Source organism: Dasypus novemcinctus, chromosome 22 (assembly GCF_030445035.2).
Source record: "Dasypus novemcinctus isolate mDasNov1 chromosome 22, mDasNov1.1.hap2, whole genome shotgun sequence".
In the NCBI taxonomy this organism is placed as follows: Eukaryota; Metazoa; Chordata; class Mammalia; order Cingulata; family Dasypodidae; genus Dasypus; species Dasypus novemcinctus.
The window spans coordinates 70991018-70997981 of record NC_080694.1 but is presented as its reverse complement, the minus strand read 5'-3'; the positions used below and the strand labels follow the sequence as shown (position 1 = coordinate 70997981).

General features: G+C 36.5%; 1 pseudogene; it reads right to left on the bottom strand.

Annotated features, from left to right (window-relative positions):
- Positions 1 to 1256: 1256 nt before the first annotated feature.
- Positions 1257 to 6461, bottom strand: LOC101429890 (olfactory receptor 2G3-like; annotated as a pseudogene).
- Positions 6462 to 6964: the final 503 nt, after the last annotated feature.

Below are 6964 nucleotides of genomic sequence, written 5' to 3'. Positions count from 1 at the left end.
TGGTGAGGATTGAAACCATTTAAATCAAGTAAAAGAGCAATTATTGGGTGGTTCCTATTTGTAAATAACAAGATTTGAACTAAACTCTACCTGGATTAACAGATTGAATATACACAGCAGCCAAGTACATTAGTAACTCTTGTTATCACTCTTGTACAGGTGAGGAAACTGAGACTTGACACAGCACACTTGATTCCATAAGTGTTGTCCTAGATAGTCATTAGTTCTTAAAATAATTGCTCTTTGAGCTTATGCATTGGGACTCGAAGAGCTGCCAACCAGAACCAATTGTTTCAAGCAAAGTTTACAGGTCAGTTTGACCTTTGTGAAACAGGATAAAATTGAGAAGATGGATTGTGGCAGGTATCAGTATTCCCAGGAAAGTACAAAAAGAAAAAAATAAAGACCAACAAAGCACTAGTTGGAAATGATGGAGGAAGAATAAAGAATTTGGGGATTTCAAGACACAATACTATCTTTGAGAAGTATAAGAGTATTTGTTGATGTTTGTTTGCATTTACCAGTGCCAGGCATTGATTTGTAAGCACTATACATGAATTTGTTGATTTAATCCTCACCAGAAATTATGAAGTTTTTGAACTGAGGAATATGTAGGTTAGGTGAAAAAGAGGGCTATTGACAATCAGTGAATAGAAGAGAAAAATTTCAAACCCAACAGTTTTGCTCCAGAGCCCAAATGATATCTACTAAAAAAAAAAACAAAGAAAGAAAATAGAGTGAAAAATAGCATTGAATACAAGGTATTCCCAAGCATTCTCTGGGAACATCTGAAACTAGATAATATGTTTGTTTAATGATGTAAACATTTTTGTCATGTATAATTTTTCCTTAGTCATATTTCAAGTAGATTCATATCTTGGATTAATTACTACAAACCCTCCCAACACATATTTTCAAGTTTTGTTTACTTTATATTTTTCTTGAAAGAACTGGGATAATGTGTACAAAAATGTCATATATACTATTATATCAGGGATGCTTTTAAAGGAAATGCTATAGTAATTTCCTCACACAAATATAATTTTTATGTAAATTCTGTGAGTTTAAGCACTGTTTTAATTCTAGAACTATATATATATGAAAAGGAGATGTGTGAGAAGATTTGTTATATACAAACACACACCCTCACAAAGGAAGTTGAATCTTTTTTCTGATTGTTTTAGCATTATCTATGAACATACAGTCAGAGAGATAAATTACATGTATGATATATACTTGGGGGTAGATATTTATCATTATGTCTCTTTAATACATTTCCGGAAGTGAAAGGCACTGGATCTTAACTTTTTCTTAGGAATTTTTCTGTCTCTCAGCAACCTCTTCAGGGCTCCATTGACAACCTTGTTCCTCAGAGTATATATGAGGGGATTGAGGGTGGGGGTCACAACTGTGCAGAAGAGGGTGAGAAATTTGCCCTGGCTGTGGCCATAGGATCGCTTGGGTTGGATGTAGATGGCTGAACTGGTCCCAAAAAGAGGGACACCACTATTAGATGAGAACTGCAGTTCCCAAGGACCTTGTGACAAGCTTGGGCTGACTTAATTTTTACTACTGCTTGAACAATGAGTCCATAGGAGACCAATATCAAGACCACAGGAAGAAGGATCAGAACTAGGGTGGCCATGAAGAGCTGGACTTTGTTTTTGTGGATGTCAACACATGCCAGCTTGATCATGGTGGGCACCGCACACTAGAATTGGTGGAGGTGGTGATTCCCACATTGGGGAAGTTGAAGGGTGATGGTACTCTGGATGAGACTGTTTCCCATTCCACTAAGCCATGCTATTCCTGCTAAGGACTTGCAAATCAAAGAGTGCATTACAGCAGTGTAATTGAGAGTTCTGCACAAAGTCACACAGTGGTCAAATGCCATGACAGTGAGGAGAACACATTCAGTGAAGCCCAGTGAAAAGTGACACATAGAGCTGAATGGCACAGCCACTGGAGGTGATGGTCTTGGATGGTCCCTTCAGGTTCCACAATAGGTGGCAGACAATGCAGGTGGTGAAGCAAAGGTCAAGAAAGGAGAGATTTGTGAGGAAGAAATACGTATATGTGTGGAGTTTGGAGTCCAGACAGGAGATCAGGATAATGGCTAGGTTGTTGATGAGTGTCAGAAGATAGGATATCAAGACTACAATGAAGAGGACTAGCTCCAGTTGTGACTGGTCTGAGAATCCAATAAAATGAAATCCTCCCCAGACGTCAAATTGATTTTCTCCATTGGCATACTTGGGTAAGCAGGAAAATGGGCATTAGGAATTCAAGTTAGGAAAATATCCTTGTTACTATTCACTTATTTGAAATATAGTTGAATAATATTTGAAGTAAACTTCTAGATGAGGTTTTACTGTGATTCTTCAAAGACAAATGAAAATTAGTAATTATAAAAAGGTGTCCTTAAATGAAGGCATTTTTAATCAACAATTTCATCTCAATAAACATCTAACCAATCCTCCTTCATTCATAGGACCATTCTCTATACTCCATTTCCTGATAAATATTTTTGAAAGTAACCTACTGAAGTACAAGAGAAATCTTCCCAGTTGTACCATCTATGCAATACTCTTAGTGGGAAGGACAAGAGGATGGGAATACTGAGTCTATCAAATACTACATAGAGTGTAACTGAACTTTGTACTTTATCACAGAAATTAGAGCAATAGAAATATGGAAAGAAGTGAATACTGTTCGGAAAAATAATTGGGATGTATTTCATATCTTTCTATCTCATAGACAACGTAGATTGTGTTTATCACAAGTAATTATCTGATTAAGGAGTGATTGTGGACTATCATTTGGCAGGTTTTAGTATAGAGAGAAGTTAAATGGTGTTATAATATTCTTTAACAGCTGCTTTCTGATTATTTACATGCTAATTTTATATTTCTTATAATTGATAGAATGAAGATATTTCTGGTATATTTACATAAATATAAGCAAACTCACTTGACATGCATACATTTATTTACCAAGATAGATAACAAGAGATTGTATTTGGTAAAATAAGGAAAACACTGGCTTGCAAACACCCAATAGTTAAAGACAAAGTACTGCATTTGGAAAAGTCATGAAAAGGCAAAATATGTCTGGTCATAAAATTTTACATTATTCTGCACAATAAAAAAGCAGATTTAGAGTCCACCATACTTCTTTATTTACTCTTTTTATGTTATCACCTTTGACCCAAATTTACCTGCTGAAGAAATATTATCTGAAAAATATATCTTTTGTATATGAAATAATGAATGAAGGCTTAATTTGTCATTTTTATTCAGGCATGTTTATATTTCATAAGTACAATTGTTACTTAAATAGAGAGAATGAGATTTTAGAATTTTTAATTCTAGAGCTAAAGGTTCATGGTCGTTTAGCTAATAAAACTTCTCAGGAAACTGGATAAACCTGTTACATAGATTCCTACATGCTGCTTATTTCTAATGTTGCTTATACTAAATGCTGATTTAACCCAGATTGATATGTTTTACTTTTAAAATTAAAAATTGCATTTTATTCAAATATTCTACTCCTGGGGTCACATGGGAACACAAGAAGTTATTTCCATCGCCTCCAGAAAATAACACAATTTATATTCCAAACATAAAATTCATCTAAATGTGAAATTTTTCATAACATATTGTCTCCCTGTATAAATTTATGTCACCCAAAATTCATTAAGCAATAATTACCAATTTTTTAATTTAACAGCAAGATGACACAACAAAAAAGGGACCCAGTTTCCAGGTGCCACTGAGGTACTGAAGGTGCAAGTGGACCCAGAAATACACAGAGCAAGTGGACACAGAGAGCAGAAAATCGCAGGGAGGGGAGTGGGGGAGAAATGAATTAAAATAAATCAGACATGAAATCAAAACATGTAAATAGTCTCCCCACTGCAATATTTTAAACTATTTTAAATCTTGGATTATGAGAAATCTTCCGAGGAGCGCCTACCACTGCAGCCCCTTCCTTAGTTTACATTTTATCCTGTTTATGGTAAGTAGTGAATTCTCTCCCCATTCAGTGGAACCGCTTATTAATTGGAAGTTAGATTTGGAGGCCATAGCCTTTTCCATGGTTCATGTCTGAGAGTTGTGGCTTAACAGACCTGAGGAGAGTGACCAGAGGTTGGAGTTTGGAGTTTGAAGTGTGTGTTTGTGTGTGTGCATAAAATTTTAACCTAGCAAAGATTTAAAAAAAAACAATTTCCCCTACCTGATCTCTTAAAAAATCTGAATATGAACAACAGCTATTAAGTGCTGTTTGGAAGAGGAAGAAATCCTTAGCAAAATATCCTTTTCCTTTTGAAAAAAAGAGTTCACGAATTTTTTCTCCCCTTCCCAAGCATCTTTTGTGATTCTTCTTGTGCTATGAACAAGAATGATTTCATTTTGAGTTAGAGTGATAAAGACCAGACCTCAGAAAGACATCCTGGAAGGTCTGAGGAGAGACCGAGTGAGCCATCAGCTGAGTCGGCTGTTGTTGATCAGTGTAACTGCGAGAAGTGGGGAGATGAGGACATAAGGCAGGGGACTCCCAACCTCCAGCTCTCAAGCCCATTCTCCCTTTTAGTTTTCCAATGTCTAGAGAAGAAGATAGGCAAATGGTATGACATCAGCATACAGAGTTTCTGTCCTGAAGTTAATGTTACTGCGCAATACCCTTGAGCAAGGCTAAAATAAATGTTTCTTCATTTTCCCTGGAGGAAAAAACACCATGAAAAACGAGAGGTCCATAGGATACCGAATCTCTCAACCCCTTGGGGATCTGTATCTCCAATTTGCTAATTAATGTGTAGTTGTATAGTGTCCAGAAAAGGGTTTTATCATAAAAACCATGAGCGAAGGCATTTCTTAACTGGACATTTGCATTATCTCCAGTCAGACAATATCATCGACCTACTATCCTACAGAAATCCAAGCCCTCAAGTATATATGTTTTATTTTCAATTCTCTGGGTGATGAAAAGCATAAAAGCAATGTCTTTGCTATCAGAAATTAACTATATATTGGTTGCCATTTTGTAAACTTATTTTCATTAATAAGAATAAACGTTTTCCATATCAGTAAACATTATCCATAACACTGGTAATGATGAATAGTGCTTCATTATGAGGAGGCACCAAATTATGTGAATCAATTCCAAATTATTCGTCATTAATTTTGTTTTTAATTTGAATGTCAATTCAAAAGTGTGCTGATTAATAGGTTTATAATTAATTATGTGTACACTTTATTATTTATTTACTTCTGGACTATGTGTGTTATGGATCACAAATACAATATTACTATATTTAAAGGAGTTGAAAAATAATTCATCTATTTCTCAATCTGTGCAGGAGATTTCCCCTACCCATTCTAGTTCAGTCAATTTTTATCTATTTATTTATTTTAAATACACATTTTATTTTTTAAAGATACTTAGTACATAAATATTACATAATAAATATATGGGATTCCCATATAACCTGCTCCAAACCCCTCACACATTTTCCCACATTAACAACGTTTTTAATTAGTGTGATACATTTCTTACAATTGATAAACACATTTTGGAGCATTGCCACTAAGTGTGAATTAGAATTTACAGTGTAATTAACACTCTTGCTCACACAATTTTGGAGGTTATTACAAGATATAAAATGACTTGTATCTGTCATTGCAATGTCATTCAGGACAATTTCCAAGCCCCCCAAATGTCCCCATATTGCACTTGTTTTTCCCTCTCCCTACTCTCAGAATCTCCAGTGACATGCCTCCATATCCATTGCTAAAATCACAATAATGAGTCTATAGTAGAATATCAACATGTCTTTTCTAGTCCATCATTCATTCCCTAATCCTGAGGATTCTGAGATGGTAATGCCTAATCTGCCTCTTTTTGAGAGGGGGCTTATATCCTGTGTGGCAAATGAATGGGACTGTCTTGCTTACAATTGCAGACTCCCTCTGTTCCTTGGGATGGCCATTGTCCATCATCATTCTGTTAGTTGTCTTAGGTGAGTCCAACGAACTGGAGAGTAGTTGTTGCAATTCCAATGAGATTCAGGGTCCAGCTGGCACATGAACAGACCAAAGATTTCCTTTTTATATATACCTCACAACTCTAGCACTAATTTTAGGTTCAATTAGAAGGGGCAGAATAGCCATGTGTAGTGACAAATGAGTCCAACTCTGTCATACTTGAGAGCATAAATTTCTAAGAAGAGCCCACTGGCAAAGCACCAGACTCCAAGCCATCTGCCCTGCCTATAGTGTCTGGATGTCTCCACTATTTGAGGCAATTTTGACTTTGGTACTCTATGAGATCCTGCTGAGATGTGCGTAAGTGTAACCTCTGGAATTACCTCCCAACTCACTTTGAAGTCTCTTAGCCATAAGACTAAACTCATTTGTCTTTACCCTTTCACCGAGTTGGTCAAGGTCTTTTTCCAGGTGCATGGCTAGTTGGTGCTCGGTACTAAACCCTCACTGCCAGGGAGGCTCACCCTTTTGAGTCATGTTTTATGCTGGGGGGAAGGTAATGCATTTATATGCTGAGTTTGGCTTAGAAGGAAGTCACATTTGAGCGAGAAGGAGGCACTCAGGAGATAAGTATTAGGCACCCTGTAATATTAAGTTAAATTTCAGTTTCAAAAGTAAAGGCTCATAAGTACATTCATCAATATCGGGGACCCATCAATTGTCCATCCTTCCTCACTAGTCACTGCCCCTACTCGGGCGATTCTTACTGTTCTGTTAGAGAATGTGGCAGAGCTTCGTAGGATGATAATTCAATATTCTTTCAGTTATAGTGTCACTCTTCACCCACCGTGGCAATGTTGCATGAACACTTGAACACATTCATATGCCTTTTAGGTATATCACAAGTGAACCTCTTCCCATGCATGCCCATCACTGACACCCTACCCAAATGATCCAACCCTGCCGCAGTTGTAAACTCT